This window comes from Ambystoma mexicanum, chromosome 5q (genome assembly GCF_040938575.1).
Source record: "Ambystoma mexicanum isolate Mex_15411 chromosome 5q, UKY_AmexF1_1, whole genome shotgun sequence".
Classification (NCBI taxonomy): domain Eukaryota; kingdom Metazoa; phylum Chordata; class Amphibia; order Caudata; family Ambystomatidae; genus Ambystoma; species Ambystoma mexicanum.
The window spans coordinates 254061239-254077818 of record NC_090933.1 but is presented as its reverse complement, the minus strand read 5'-3'; positions in this window follow the sequence as shown (position 1 = coordinate 254077818).

The following is a 16580-nucleotide window of genomic DNA, read 5'->3' as shown; positions in this document are numbered from 1 at the left end:
AACTCTGCTAGACCAGGTACATTGGGGTAGAAGAACTTTTCTAGAAGGAAATAAGATTTTTATAAGCAATATATTGACTGTGCTTGTTTTGTATCTTTATTTACAGGTTGCCCAGGTTGGGGGGTCCTCACACAGAACTGTACCTAGCGGTAGGGGCCCAGTATTCTGCCAATTATTTAATCAGCTTGTTTTCCTCCTAAATCTATGGCTGATACCTCTTGCTATTGATTTGTATACCATTTGAAACTGTCTGCATTTGATGCATTTTAATGTAATAAAAGAGTCGTTGTGGTACTACATAGAAACAGTATATATTCGTCATTTTAGAATTACCTGAGCATAAAGTGTGTTATTGTATGTGTACATAATCAAAGCCTTATTTATATAAAGAACTGTGTTTTCACTAACATAGTGTGTGGACATTCCTTTGTGGGTGCTTGGGGACTACACTGTAGTTAAGAACCAGCCTGCATCACCTCCTGAGAGCTTAAGCCTTGATTGCTCATCCATATATACCAAATAGAGAATCTTGGCTGGGGTGCTATATGCTTCTACTCTGACATATAGAGAGTATGAGTACAGATACCCCCCTCCAGTCTTTACATCCCCCTTTTGACAAAATCCCACAAACATATATTTTGGGAACCCCCTCTAATTTTGCCCCTTCTTGGCAAAACAGCACCAAACATTGCAGAACCATTCAGGGTCAGGTCTTAATTGATACATTTCATGCAGTTTCATTGAATGGTGCCAAAGTTATAAGCCATCCAAAAACTGCCTTTCACCGCCCCCTCTAATGCAGAAATATGCATGGATGCCCCCGAACATTGTAGAAGAATAAACACCACATTTCTAGCTTTTTATGGCCATATCCCATCCCATCCTCATCACCCCTCACCTCCACAGACATTGTTTCATTTGTTTGACAAATGCAATGTGTTTTATGTTTTTACCGCAATGTCCGCGACTCTGGGTGCTGTTCAAGAGTCCAACATGCCGTCCATTTCAAAGGTTTTGACGCACCTCACGTTTTTAATTGACCAATCAGTGTGCATGTATGAGGACTGCAAATGTCACGCTTCTCTCTGATTGGTCCAGTGTGGTCCGCAGACTCCAAATCAGGAAATGAGTCTGCAGAACAGACCCAGATATCACTCATACCTATTTCCTACTTTTTGCCATTTTAAAAAAAAAACATACTGGTTGGATTTACACCAAATTTGCTCGTGCACATTTTGTGCTAATCCGTCTAGCAGTTTGGGTTTAGGCATGAGAATTATTTTTTTTCCATTGTGTCTAAGAAGATTTCAAAAAATCTGGGACCCCCTCTTTAACTTTGCCTGCCCTTTACGAAACTGCACCAAACATTGCAAAATCGTTCCGATGGGCCATTTACTTTATTTGCAAAGTTTGGTGAGAATTCATCCGCCGGAACAAAGTTATAAGCTGCCCAAAAAGTGCTCTTTGAGTTGAGCAACTTAACCATAACTACAGGGCCGCTACCACAGGCCCTGATATATATATTTTATATTTCCATCTTTAAATGAATTGCTGTAAACTCATTTTGCGATGTCCACAGGCGAAATATTTAGGTAACCTCTGTGGAGAATGCACAGTGATTAGTACATATATTATTACATCAACAATAACAGCGTCAAAACATATATATTTACTTTTCTTGCAGTGAAAAAAACAGAAATGTATTGGGAATTACAAATACGTACGGTATCCCACGTTCCTAAACATTCTCACAGCAGCATTCCAGTCAAAATCTATTATGCATTGCTGTAATGATAGCGTGCTTAAAACACACATCTTCTCTATTGCGACTCGGTAAAGAGTAATAGATATGTAAACATCTAAGAGGCATTACAGTTCCCTTAATCCGTCTCGCCACATGCATGAAGGTTTCTAGGATTAAACCTGATTGCTCAAGCACAGCTGTATAAAAACAATGTTGTCATACTAGTTTCACACTAAGTGACCACTAGAGGGGAGTAATGATCTGGTCTAATACCTCTGCTGCCTTTCATTTTTCACATACCATAGCAGATGCATCGTGTAAAAATAATGCTTGATTGAATTCCATGCGCATTACCGTCTTCAATAATGTTATGATCTCGAGTTAGGGATTGACAGATCTGTTCTTAGATTTAAAATGTGAATGGCATTAGACCTAGCTGACTGCATTCTGACTAATCTGAACACTGCGGTTCTTCCCCTGAGCTTAATATAAAAATACTACACATGCAAGGTGCACTGTAATTCAGTAGTAAGGGCCAGTTCTCGGATTATCATGGAAATTGACCACCATATTCCTCGCTCCACCACAACTTTGCGTGGTTCCGTCACCATTACCACATTTTCATCATTGGAGCTCTTGTTGGGTTTGACATAGAGTAAAATGCATGTGTAAATATTTTACACCATGCCGTGTATTCATTCATTTGAATGGTGGGGAGAGGGCACAGAACAGAATTTCCATTTACACTACCCATCCTCATTGCAATATAAGTGCAGCAGCATTTATGCCAGGGTGACATTTTCATGCTGGTGTAATTCCTCTGCATTGAAAAGGCTGTCTTTACAATGGATTCCTATGGAATGTACCTGGTTTTTGCCAGTGTAAAGCGCAGGTGGTTTCCATAGGAACCCACAGCAATTATGCCACCAAGAAAATGCCATGCTGGCGTGAACGCTGATGTATTTGTATGGTGGAGATGAAGGGGAGGTGGTAATTTCTTTCTTTTTCACATCTACAGCACTTATTAAAGAACATTAATTTGCATCCGGGAAAGGCAGGTTGACCAAACACAATCAGCCTTTCCCGGGCGCAATTGTGCATTCACCGCCCGCATCTTTGTAAATAAACGACAGTAAAAATAAAATGGCCACCACCATAAACATAGAAAAGGGACTTTTCAGATGCCATTTTGGAACCTGTTTTCCATGGTCGCCGTCATCTGCAAAGGGACCTAGTACGTATTCTATTTTAATGGCAGCAACCATGTTCTTAGAATTTTTTTTTTCTCAGACAGAAGTTGTACTCATGCTAGCTCATCGCCCGTCAGAAGAAAGAAAATGAAAACTATCCACAACCCGGAAAATACCAGGGTGCAGAGTTTCAAATCCTGGCTGGGGGGCACATGGCATTTACGGCCCACAGCCCAAGCTGAGGCCTTTGCTTAGCTAGGGCCTACCAAAGCTCAGGCTGGGGGGCAGTTAAACACCATGTCCACCCCCCAGCCGGGGCGGGAAATCTTAATTAATGTATCCCTAGCTCCAGGCAAAGTGAAATCAAAGGAGTACGCTTAGGTAGCAAAAAGAGATTTTTCAAAATTGTAATTTCTGTAGACCCTAGATGTGTAAGATTGGACTGGCCACATATATCGGCTCCATAAACAGTGGATGAATTTGTACATGATTTGAAGACCTCCAAAGGATGAGAGGCAGATAAACTTCCCATATTTTGGGGAAAATGTGTGTACCACGCCAACATGTCTCAAGTAGGATAATGATGCCTTTTGTATTTGTTTCTCATAGACTCCTCTATCATCCAGTCTCACACCTAGGTAGGTATAACTTTCTATGAGGTGCAGAAGGGGAGCCATTTCTTTTTTGAGACCATATAAGAGTTGTTTTAAGGAAATTAATTTCCAGACCCATCTTTGTGGAGTTATTCTCAAAGGCTTTCAAGTCTAGTTTGATGCCTGTATGCATTTTACTAATCAGAAGAGTTTCATCTGCAAACAGAGGCATACTGATATTTCTTATGCTGAAGCCGGTGGCGTGTAAGGGAGGAAAGGTCTTTTCAGACCCCTCTGACATTCCCATAAGAAATGGATCTTGTGTTTGCCCAAATGGAGGGAGAGGTCCCCATGTTTGTTTGTTGGTTCTAATAATTAAAACTTAATGTAATCACCATAAACGCAATAAATAAAGCCGTACAGACTCCATTTTGTGCCACCCTAAAATGCCATCTTTTTCTAGGCCTTGTTATGATTTCTCAAAAGCCATCTCTCCCTCTGTCCAGCGCCGTGCACAGAGATCCCAGCCTCCCCCTCCTCCTTCTCCCCCTCCTGGCAGCTCCGGACAGACTCATTTCTCACGTAGCGCTTGCCCGTGATTTGTTGCAAATACCTGCACGTTCACCCGTCTCCACAAACCTGCCTGTGCCACCTCAACCCCCTCCTTTGAAAGTTACAGCTTACAGACCTTTTGCCCACATTGCCCTATTCTCTTTGAACATAACTGCTGGAATACCCTTCTCCCCGGACCACCCTAAATTGCCCACCATATACCTAATCCTGTGTGATCATATATCCTCCTTTAAACTAACATCCATCCATTTCGTTTGAATCGTGAGGCACCAGGGGGAATACATCACAAATCAGGCTCTGTAGATAAGGCACCTGGGAGCAGGGCCAAAGGTACCTTGCCTCATAAAAGTATGGGTTAGAATGTACATATATCGGTCCACATTTTATAGTCTCCCTCATCTAAGTAATGGTTTCATGTCTAACATTATTCTATTGCATGTCAATGGTCACTGTGTAGCTTAGATTAGTTAGAGTTGTGACACGTTGTGAAGATGAGCCTAGCTGACACACATGCCAACTGACCGCCCCAGCCAAAGCAACCAATTGGAGCCTGACATCACCTACAGCCCATACTACACTGTGTGGGCCATCCAATCGAAACTGTCAAACTGTACTATATGTCGTGACGATTTTTCGGTTCATAAAGTGCTGCCCATGTATTGTCTAGCAGAGCGCTCTCAGGGCAGCAGAGTTCTCTGCGTGCACATCTTTATTGATATAAACTTTGTTCAACATTCAATCCATCTCCTGGTCTCATTCCCTTCTGGGGTGTGTCCTTTTATTTGGTTTTGTTTTGTATCATGTTGGGCCCAGGGGGCTTCAAAGTGGTGACCGGTCCGACATGATATTTCTTGATGCTCCCGTACTGCAGTGAGATCCGGGGCTTCACCAGGAGGACCAAATGCCACCTATGGCTGGCAGACTTCTCCAAAAAGCGTACGCTCTTTAGCAGGTTCTGTGGGTCCCAGCTTTGCGAATACCCAACTGCTCCTGGGGCCGGGCAGGGCCTGCCATGGGGAGGCCCCCGTTCTGGATAGACCACAAACTGAGGCTCTCAGAATACCACAGACATGTGAGTGTTGATTGCAAGAAGAATTAAAGAGGGGAAGTATGAAAGGCATGGAGCAGATTTAATTAAGGGAACAATGGGTTTGGTTGCATATCAGCGAATAGAGTTATTGTTGAATTTGAAGAGATTGTTCTTTCTTCTATGGGCATTAGATTTTTTACATGAATAAGGTGATGAAATAAGAGGAGATACAGGAACCTAGCTCCGAAAGGGGGTGGAAAGCGGTGCCGCATAGCACTTTCCCGACCAGTGCAGGAATATAAGTGGAGATAAGGATAAAGTAGTAAGCCTCAAATATTTGGAGGGCACGGGAAAATAGAAGTAGTTCTACTTTTAGTTATCTATAATCTTTTGGAGGAAGGCCTAGGAGGGGCGGAGGTGCTGTGAATTTTGAATGTGAACAGGGGGCCAGATTTTTAATTAACAAGGGGCTGGGGCATAAGAGACAGACTTCAAGGTTTTATGCATTTTGTTTAATGTCAGTCAAATTTGTCGGTCTGTTATGTCTAAATGTTAATTGGTTAAACGCGTTTGTGCTTCTGTTTTTTTATCATTGCAATGCATAAGTAATTGATATAGTCATGAAATTGAAAGTATAGGTGAAATATGGAAGGTTGAAGGGTAGTGCTATAAGCACATAAACGCAATACCATGAGATTAGATATGCCACTCTCGCATATTTGTAAGCACCTCCCTCTCTATAGTGACAAAATAAAGAAATATCATTGACAATGGTTGACGGAAGTAAAAGTGGCAGGGGCCACCCCGGGTCTGGCCAGAAGAGGGGTCTTTCGATAAAGTAGTACTGGACCACGTAGAGGCATACTTAATGGCTAAGTATAAGGGGAAGAAACTCCAAAACAGACGATAAGTATTAGATTTGTGGAGGATGTTCGAAGAAACACCCCCTACAAATAAAAAAGAAAAAGAACAAGAAACCCCAGCCATGCCAAAGAACGAGGCAGGGGGAAAGGACAAGGGAGGGGTGGAACCAATGAAATTGGACCCGCTACTCACTGGACCCGTGGAAGGATATTGTGATCCACTGTATTTACCACAACCAAGCACGCGACCACCCTAGCAGCTGCAACACCACCCCACCGGTGCCCCAGATTTAGAAGTGTTGATGACAAACAAACAGGCTGAGTTGGCACGATTGCAGACATTATGCGAAACAGCATTGCCAACCCTGGGTGGAGGGCAGCCACAGTTGCCGCCCCCATTACAAAGCGCCACTGCATAACCAGAAGATGAGTGGAAATCTGGAGATTTCCTATTCCGACTAGACAGCACATCAATCAGAAAGGTCAGGGTGAAACGTGAAGGACAAACAATGAGCATAGGATATTACACAGTAGCATCAGATGGGGAAGAGGAGTGTTGGAGCGACTTTGACGAGTTAGAGGAGGGGGCAGCGGGAGGAACACAACAGATAAAGTGGGCAACTCCACATGTGACAGAAGCAGGAGAAGAGCCTTGCGAAGGAAAGCTACGCAACAGACTAGGGCGAATGGCAATAGCAAAAAAGAAAGGAGGGAAGGTAAGTAAAGAAAAAGTAAGGTCAAAATTGCAAATGCAACTCATTCACAAGGGTCCGGGGTGTCCCCATTACATCCCTTGGGTGCTGATGGACAAAACTAATTTACTAAAATCACCCCCATCCACTCTCAAGGGAGGGGCAGGAAAATGGAAATGCGCATTTGAGAAGAACACAGAAGGGGTCTGTTAGGGAGAATTCTCCAAAATGGCTAATTTCCCTTACCTACTGAGTCCCTCAGCAGCTTTGCTGGATTTCTAGGATTTTTTTTTCACCTGGTAAGAGTATGAGCCTTTTTTACCACTCTTACATGTGTTTGGCTGTGTGTGTTTTACCTTTTCGTGTGATCTTGGGCTATGGAGCCTCACCTACTCCATAGGCCTCATCTTTTTACTGTGTGTTACACAGCACCTTCAGTGCAGTGACATAGGGTTGTCATTCAGACTTCACACTGACACAATTTTTCTGGGATTGACTACTATCTCCCAGAAACATGTAAAGTTGTCATTAACTTTATGTAGTCTCTTTAAACCACAGACCCAGTACACCCCATCTTACATGGAGTATTGGAAAGGGTTAATCCTTATCCCTTTTTATCTGTTTCTCTTAGAGCACTATTTTGCTCCCTTTCTATTAAGACTTGGCTGGTGGCAGTGGTAACTACCCTATTTTTCCTACCGCAGTTATCTTAAATAACCATGGTATTGTTTTAGGCTATCTTGGTAGACTCAAGCTTAAACCCGCTTGACCATATTGATTTTAATATTGTTCTGGCTGGGTTTAGTCGCCATTTCTTTTTGGAAAAGTCTTTCTCGTGTTCGTCTCTACGCGCCAAACCAGGTTTGGTTCCTTTGTTCACCGTCTTTTCGCGGGCTCTCCTTTAGGCGCCTGAAAGTCTGGATAGGCAGGATGTGAGGGAGGGGTATTAGGACCCCTGCCATGGGTTCCCTTGGTAACCCAAGTCGCACTCCTGTTTGATTGGCTAGGTGACTGTCCAGCCAGGACAGCCACCCTGCTGTGTGATTGACAGCCAGGATGTGTGAATGGGGGAAAACTGCATAAAAAGCAAGTCTCTGGGTCTGAAAGAGCAGGGTCGCCACTGGAATGAAAGAATCGATGAGGAGCTGACAGAAAAGGACCCCTGCAATGACTGAACCGCCCGGTGAAGCCCTGCTGCAGGTCTGAATCTTCAGAATCCATGAACAGAGAAGATCCTCCAGGAATCTTCTTCCCCTGAACTGGTTGGACCAATGTTATGCTTGAACTAAAATGGCGTTGGCGCGCAGTGTATTCTGGGAGCGCTCGGAGCCATGATGGATATTTACTTCATGCCGCAGTGAAAAGCTGCACACATTTTGCTGAGTGTTAGATTCACGGTGCTGAGAAAAACATGCTTTCCAAACCTGGTATGCGGTCAAGGACATTTCTGCTGGGAAAGCTAACTTTGTTATGGTTTTCTACTGTTCGCCATGGAGCGTGTTTTTAGAGAAGGGAGGCACTCCGCTTCTTGGGGGTAGCTCTCGATTGACCCAGCTGGCAACCGACGGCTGCTCATCAACTGCGCAAGTGCAATTTCCAGAAGGTTCGAGAATGGACTCCCCTTTGTGGAGTGTGTATATATGCGGAAACCCAGAGGTGGTCAGGTGAGACTTCAGCCGGAGAAGGACGCTTACGTCCGGTACTCCTGTGAGCTGTGGTGCTCTCGGCCTAGCTGTTTCCGGGGTCTTCCAGCCACTTCTGGGCGAGATGAGGAATCCTGTTACGCTCACGGTGATGTATTTCCTTTTGAATTCTTTGCTTCTTCTGTGATTTATGTCCATATTATTTTTGTGAGTTATTTCTATGTACTTGTAAGCTTTGAATAAATAGCCGTATAAGAGCTGATTATCTTCTATGAGTGTGTGGCTGTGAGTTATTGTGTCTGTCTGAGTTCAAAGTATTTGCTCTGTAATTGCATTGGTGATTTATGTTTTTCTGTGCACTTTGGGGAGAGCAATACATTTTTGGCGTCACGAACAGGATACTTGTGATGAGTTGTTCCGAGTATTCAAGAATCTGTTGAAACGTAGATAGGAATCGGTTGTCTTGTAAGTGAAGTTTTTGAGTAGTGAAGTTTTTTTTTCCTTTTGCCAGTGTGTGAGTGCCTGTGGGAGTGATTGCAGCGTGGAGAGAAAAAATATATAGATACATCGAGGTTTTGCTTTGTTTGCGATAATGAGCAGTTTGTTCAGGAAGAAGAGTGTTACCGCTGGCGGTCACTGTTCTGATGTTGTTATTCCAGGCTTGACTAAGAGTCCATATGATAAGTTGGCCCGGGCGTGGGCATGTGGTGCAGGTCTAAGTGAAACATGTGATCAAGGATTGGGAGATGCCGATCCAGCTGATGTAATGGCATGCTTGCAACAAGTTCCAGTAGAATGTGGCAAAGAATGTGCGGCATTAGGTAGGCGAGGTTGGGTTCTTTTGCATGCCTATAGGAAAATACATCAAATGAAGGTGGAAATGAAAAATGAGGTTTTGCGATTAGAGAGAGAGCTAGCTGCAGAACGGCAGACTGCGTTAATGCAGCAGATTCAAATGAAACTGTTTAAAGATAAGGCCGACACATATCAGGCGGTGGCCGAGAGGGCAGCAGTCAGAGTAGCCCGGTATAAGTATAGGAAAAGACAGGGAGGGGTCAACAAAAGAAAGGTGGCAACTGTAATAGCTACCGCTGGCGTGGACTGGGATCCGGATAAGTAGGATGGTGATATTTTTGATTCGACCAGTCTAGAAAGTAGTTCCGCAAATGAGTCTGACCCCAAAATGGAAGTGAAACAGAAAACAGTGGCGGCTAAGCCCGTTAGAAGACGGCGAGCCGGACCCCACCCGCAGAATCCTGCCGGCGGAATGGTGTATTTAACCACGCTGGAGGATTACACACAACAGGAGGTTGGGGAAATTATTACCCGTTTGAGGCAAAAATCAGGGGAAGCTTTATTGACATGGATGGTGAGATTACTAGATGGGGTGCTGCAGGATTATTGGTAGATTCTACGGATTCACTGCGTTCTTTACCCCTGTCAATTGACACCAATGTACAGGAGGTCTTAAGGGCAGGACCACCCCATGATGCAAATGGTCAAGATACTCAGGTGACTTTGTAGCACCTGGTAGCCCAAGCATGTAACCGTAAATACCCCATTACCACAGATTGGCCCAGTGAAGAAACGAAGTGGTATACATTGAAAGAAGCCATTCAAAAAGTCAGGGAGCATGCTATGAAAGAGGCTATTCACATAGATGCTCCTGATCACATGGGAGCCATACCGCTCTCAGTTTCAAATTGAAATATGGTGATTAGAACCGCGCCACCCGCATACAAAAGTATCATTATGACTTTGCTCGTTGTTAGGCAGAAACCTGTGCAGTTCCCTTGGGGACCACTGCAAAAGATTTAGGACTACAGGTGTTGGCAGTAAACCCACTTGGTAGCAGTCCGCACCACCCAGATTTACCTGGTAGCTGTGGCTGAGCAGTCAGACTTCCCTCAAGAAGAGTTAGGCAGTATGCAAAGTATACACAATAGGCACTCAGATACAATAGCACAAGCAAACACTGTCCAGAGCTTTGGTAACAAGGTATATAATTATTTATTTAAAAACACACTGACTGAAACACTCCAGCACTATTATTGTAAATCACTCTCAACACAGTTACTATTATTATATATACATCCCTTATTCCTTATCAGACAAGTCTTAGTTAACACCACTTATTTCCAGGCAGAGGTGAGCGCTTAACTATAGATGGCACTCCAATAAGTTAATGAAAAAGGGAGGGAAAAAGGCAGAATGTAGGAAAATACACCACACTAATACTTAGGAACTCTTAGGCAAGGCAGGAAAGTCAAAAGTTACTTGTGAGCCAAAGTCCATAGGCTGGGCCCACTCTTGGAGAGAGCAGGGCACAAATGCACCCAAGATCACACAATGACAACAGGCTTAAAAAGTCTTGCAGGGAGTTCAGAAAGGTTTTAGTTAGGCTCAGAAAAGTTTAGCCAGGGTGTCCCAGGCTAACCCAGGTTCAAAAGCCGGGGGCTAAATCTACCCTGTACAGTCGATTGCAAGGGAAGCCAGGCGGCACACGGTACCTTATGTGGAAAGGATCCTCCAGCGGGGCAGTTGTTCCTGGCAGCGGGTGCAAGTCATGGCATCGTCCAGAGGAAGAGAAGATCTCGATGTGGAGGAAAGATGAAGGTCGTTGCACTGCCAGGGAAGAAACCAGCCGCAGAGTTTTCCGGTTAAAGGTACTACCCTTTGATTCGCGGTAGTGGTAAAACGTGGTATCCCGGTTGCCGGGTTGCTTGGCACAGGCAAGGCGGCCACGAGATGCTCCAGGAAGCGAAAAAGGAAGCAGACTGGTTATCCCCACCAGTCGAAGGAAGAAGACTCTCCGGGCTGGAGATCTCCTCTGTCGTTGGGAAAAGTGGTGAGACGGTTCAGCAGGGCTCCACCGGTGGTGTCGTCGTAGCAGGTCAGCTCAGCTTCTCCCTCGTCGGATTCTTAGGTCCTGTGGCGACTTCCAGTTCCAGTCCCCAAAGCCCTGCTTTTATGCAGAAAACCCCCATTCACTCAGCCTAACTGTCCCTCAAACATGCTAAGTGGTGAGCCGGCCGGCTCACCACTTGGGCCAATCAGGATGGAGTGTGACTTGAGTTGCCTAGGCAACTCAGTCCAGGGTGCTTAAATCCCCCTCCACCCCTCCTAAGTACCCCCGGACAGAGTGGCACCACTTTGGAGGGCTTCTGTGGAAAAGCCCGCCAAAAAGTGGAACAAAGGGCTCAACTTGCGTTGGAGTCACAGAAGCGAACACAAACGCCATTTTAGAACCGAGTTCTGGCAAAAAATACCAACCGGAGAATTAATATCAAATAAATAAACCGGCGATATGTTCGAGGCTATAGGAATTAAATAATTAAAGTTGGTAGCCTCGAACAATGGGAAATCCCATAGAGAGATGTTCGCAGTCGAATATAAAAAGTAGTATCCACTGCCACCAACCAAAACTCGATCAGGGGGGATGGAGACGTGCCCCCTCGATTAACAGACCCCGGGGCAATCGAATTGCCCCGGCCAGCACGTCCACAATATAATGGTTTGTAATGGTTCTGTTCAGAATTTGAGACTAGTAAAGTCAATGGTGACTTTACATGCCCTGGGAGACAGTAGTCAGTCCCAGGGTATGGAGTCTATATTGGGGTGTCGCTATGACACCCCTGTGTTACTGCACTGCGGGTGCTGTGTAACACACATCACAAAAACACATGAAGCCCTATGGAGTAAAAGACCCCATAGCCCATTAAACACATCTAGAGTCAAAGAAACACACTCAAATCATGCCCAAGAGTGAGGGTAAAAGAGTCTCACTCTTGGCAGGAGAAAAAAATAAACCCCAAAAATCCAGCAAAGCTGCTGGGGGACTCACTAGGTTAGGAAATTCAGCCTAAACAGAGAATTCTCCCTAACACTCGTAGGTATGACGGGCAAGGCTACTGATGAGGTAGCAGATGCCATTTGGCAACTTGCAGATTTGGGGGAGTGGGATAAGAGCGATAACAAGCCACGGGAGAGAGAGGGGCGTAGTGAGAGAAGAACCAAAGGCAGGCGGCAAGATAGCAGAGACTCCCGAGTGTCCCAAAAAGACATGTTTTTGGCTTTGTTAAAAGATGGTGTGCCACACGAAGAAATTGATGGCATTGAAACCAGGGTAATATATGTATTATACAAAAAATGAGGACTTGCTGCCAAAGAGCGCTATAAACAGGTTAAGAAACAGGTAGTTACCACGCCACATGGGGACACCTCACCTTCTGCTCCCCCTGCGGAAGAACAAGACGATGGGTCTATGGGGACACCTTCCCCGTACCAGCCAACATACACTGATTTGAGAAAGGTGGTGAGTGCGATGTTAGAGGCGGAGTCGAGTCACACTCATTCGAAGATTGACTAGGGCTTCTGCCAAGCTCCGGCAGCGTCTGCCCGCATAAAAGTGGATAGGGGGCCTCATGTTGATGTTAAGATTTTTTGGGTGCCAGGAAATACACAAGGGGTGCGAGCATTGATAGACACCGGGGCAGAGGCCTCTTTGATTCATGGTAATCCAACACAATTTAAAGGCAAACAGTTTACTATTACAGGTCTAGGGGGAAAGGAGACCCCCGCAGTACAAACAAAAGTGGAGATGAAAATAGGCAATTTGAATAGGCAGAAATACCAAGTGTTTATTGTCCCGATACCTGAATATACAATTGGTATTTGACATTTTGGAAGGGTTAACCTTGGGGCTTGGCGTTAAAACGTACCAGTTTGGGGTGAGTGCATTGATCTGTACACCCATTACCGTAGGCAAATTGAAGATGCCCCCAGTGCAAGTGCCAATGGCAACCAAGCGGGTAGCAATGAAACAATATCGCATTCCTGGGGGCACAAGGAAATTTCAGACACCATCAAAGAGTACGTAGAGGCGGGTGTATTCCACCCTATTACCACCTCATGGAACAATCCTCTCTGGCCTATTAAAAAGGGAGATGGGTCGTGGAGGATGACGGTGGATTACAGGGAGTTGAATAAACACACTCCTCCCTTAGTGCCCGTAGTCCCAGATGCCATTACCTTGATTGAGAATGTCCAAAAGTTTGAGGGGACTAGGTATGCAGTGATCGATTTAGCCAATGCATTTTTCTCTGTGCCAATTGCTGAAGAGTGTCAAGAGCAGTTTGCATTTTCGTGGAGTGGACGTCAGTACACTTTCACAAGGCTACCTATGGGGTACATACACAGCCCGACTATCTGTCACCGGCTGGTGGCAGAGCACTTAGACAAGATACTGTGTAAACCTGACATACAAATCTCTCATTACATTGATGATATTTTGATCCAGGGCAAGGATGAGCACAGTGTGCAAAGCCAGTTAGATGTCATTATGGAAGGATTGAAGAAGGAAGGATGGGAGAATAACCCGAGTAAAATTCAAGGTCCAGCTGAAACAGTGATATTCCTAGGGATTCAGTGGCATCATTGGTATCGAGAAATGGTGCCAAAAGCCCAACAGAAAATACTTGAATTCACCACTCCAATCAATAAAAAGCAAGCTCAGCAGTTTACAGGGCTGTTTGGGTTTTGGAGACAGCACATTCCCCATTTAGGGCAGACATTGGGCCCCCTCATCAAGGTGACACGAAAGAAATATGAGTTTCAGTGGGGGGAGGAGCAGCAGAAAGCTTTTGAGATGGCGAAAGACACCGTGCAGCAGGTGCCTGATTTATGGCCATTGAAGGAAGGTGAAGTGGAATTAAATGTGTCTGTACAAGATAATTATGCTAACTGGAGTGTGTGTCAGAAACAAGACAGGAAACGTGTGCCATTGGGATTTTGGGGTCGTAAGTTGCCCGATGCTGGTAACTCATACACTCTGAGAAACAATTGCTGGCGTGTTATTGGGCTCTTGTTGATACCGAGCAGATGACGGTGGGCCATGATGTATTCATGAGACCAGAAATACCAATCATGCAATGGGTACTGAGCTCTCCTAAAACGCATAGAATAGGACATGCTCAAGAAGCCAGCATAATTAAGTGGAAATGGTATATTCAAGACAGAGCCAAATCAGGAAAGGGTGGAGTGGCAAAATTACATGAGCAAGTAGCCAACATACCGCCCTCAGATCACATACCACCGGAAGTGCCTGAAAAACGTGAGTCTCTCGTGAAATGGGGAGTACCTTACAGCGATTTGACAGTGGAACAAACAGAGCATGCTTGGTTCACGGATGGTTCAGCTCGATATGTGGGAACTGAGCGGTACTGGAAAGCAGTGTCGTACAATCCCAAAACAAAAAAGATGTTGACAACGACAGGGAAAGGGAAGAGCAGTCAGTTTGCAGAGCTTTACGCAGTTTACCAAGCATTGAAACAAGAGACCCCTGGTCAATGTTATGTGTACACAGATTCATGGTCAGTGGCGAATGGATTGGCCGTGTGGTTGCCGACTTGGCACAAGAATGGGTGGAAGATTCATTCAAAAGAGTTGTGGGGAAAAGAACTGTGGCAAGATATTGCAGAAATGTTATTACAAAGTCACTGTATATCATGTGGACGCGCAGTGTGCCACAGACTCATTAGAACGTTGGTTTAATTCTGTTGCAGACGAACACACCAAGATTTCAGCTGTGGATGCAGAGGCTCACAAAGACGATTTGGAGGGTTTGGCCAAATGGGCCCATCAGAAATATGGGCACCTTGGAGAAAAGGCTACTATCAGGTGGGCACAAGCTCGAGGAATCAGTCTTCCTTTAGAAGTAGTGAAAACAATCATTTTGCAATGTCCAGTGTGCCAACACCAACTGCATAGACCTATCCCTCAGATTGTTTGAGGCACATTGAGAAGAGGAAAATTACCAGGTCAAATTTGGCAGATTGATTATATCGGTCCCATGCCAATCAGTAGAGGTTGTCAGTATGCATGCACTATTGTGGATACATACTCAGGATATTTGATGGTTTTGCCATGTGAACGTGCAACACAACTGAACACCATCAGGTTGTTAGATCAGATCATGCTACATTATGGAGTGCCTTTGCAGATTCAAAGTGACAATGGGTCACACTTCAAAGGCAAATTAATCTAGGAGTTTTGTCAGGAAAAGAGCATTGAGTGGTTGTACCACGTTCCATATTACCCAGCTGCTTCAGGGTTAATTGAACAAATGAATGGTTTATTGAAAGAACAGTTATGCAAATCTGGAGATGGCAGTTTGGCAGGCTGGCGTGATCGTGTGTTTGATGCAGTGCAAGTATTAAACAATAGGCCTGTGTATGAACATGAAACTCCCTTGATGCGATTAATGACTCCTACTTTACAGGTTCAACCCAATTCAGTCAGAGAAACACTATTGTACCTGGAAATTACTCCAGGTTCTTTAGCTCCCTATCGAGCAACTCCAGAGTCAGCAGGGGTAGACTTGCATTCCCATGAAGAAATCAGATTACACCCAAAAGGAATAGTTGTAATTGAAACAGGGATTGGAGTACAGATTCCCCCAGAGCATATGGGATGGATTGCCCCTAGACCTGGTCTAGCATTGAAGGGAGTTCAAGTGTTGGGAGGGGTAATTGATGCTGATTACCAAGGTGAGATTAAAGTCATCCTAATGAATAGTGGGGACCAACTGTTATCAATCCACAAGGGTGATCGAGTAGCCCAATTGATAATTACTCCCATTAAGTTGTCCATGATTAAGAAGGGGGAGCCTCCTACAGTGTTAACTTCCCGTGGGGACCGCGGTTTTGGCTCTTCAGACTGTATGGTACCGGGTGCAAAGGTGTGGGTGTAAAAGCCTATTGGCCCACCAGTGCCCGCAGATGTCATTGCATCAGGCAAATATCAAGTAGTTTTAGTTATGGAGGAGCATGGTAGAAAGAAATGGCAATATGTACCCGCAGACAAATGTTACCTGAGAGTGATGTGCAACACTGATATCTCTTTTCTGGGTTTGCCTTGTAGATCCTGTGTCTGGCTGGTGTAATTGTGGTACTAAATGGACTCCATTTGGAAGAGTTAAACAGTCTGCTGCTACCAACGAAAAATGTCACATCTGTGCCAGTGATCAAGGGGATACTGATAATGATGAATAATGTTGTCCCAAAGTAGCCTTATGCCGATGCCGAAAAGCCAGCCAGAGTGAAGACATGGATTCGTGAAATGCGACAAACACATCAGGAGCAAGTGAAAACAACTTTGATGCCAGTCATGCAAGATGCACTTTCAGGAAGGCGAAAACATTCTCCTATGATCACCCAAGCGGAGAATATGTGGATATATCTGGCACAGCAAGT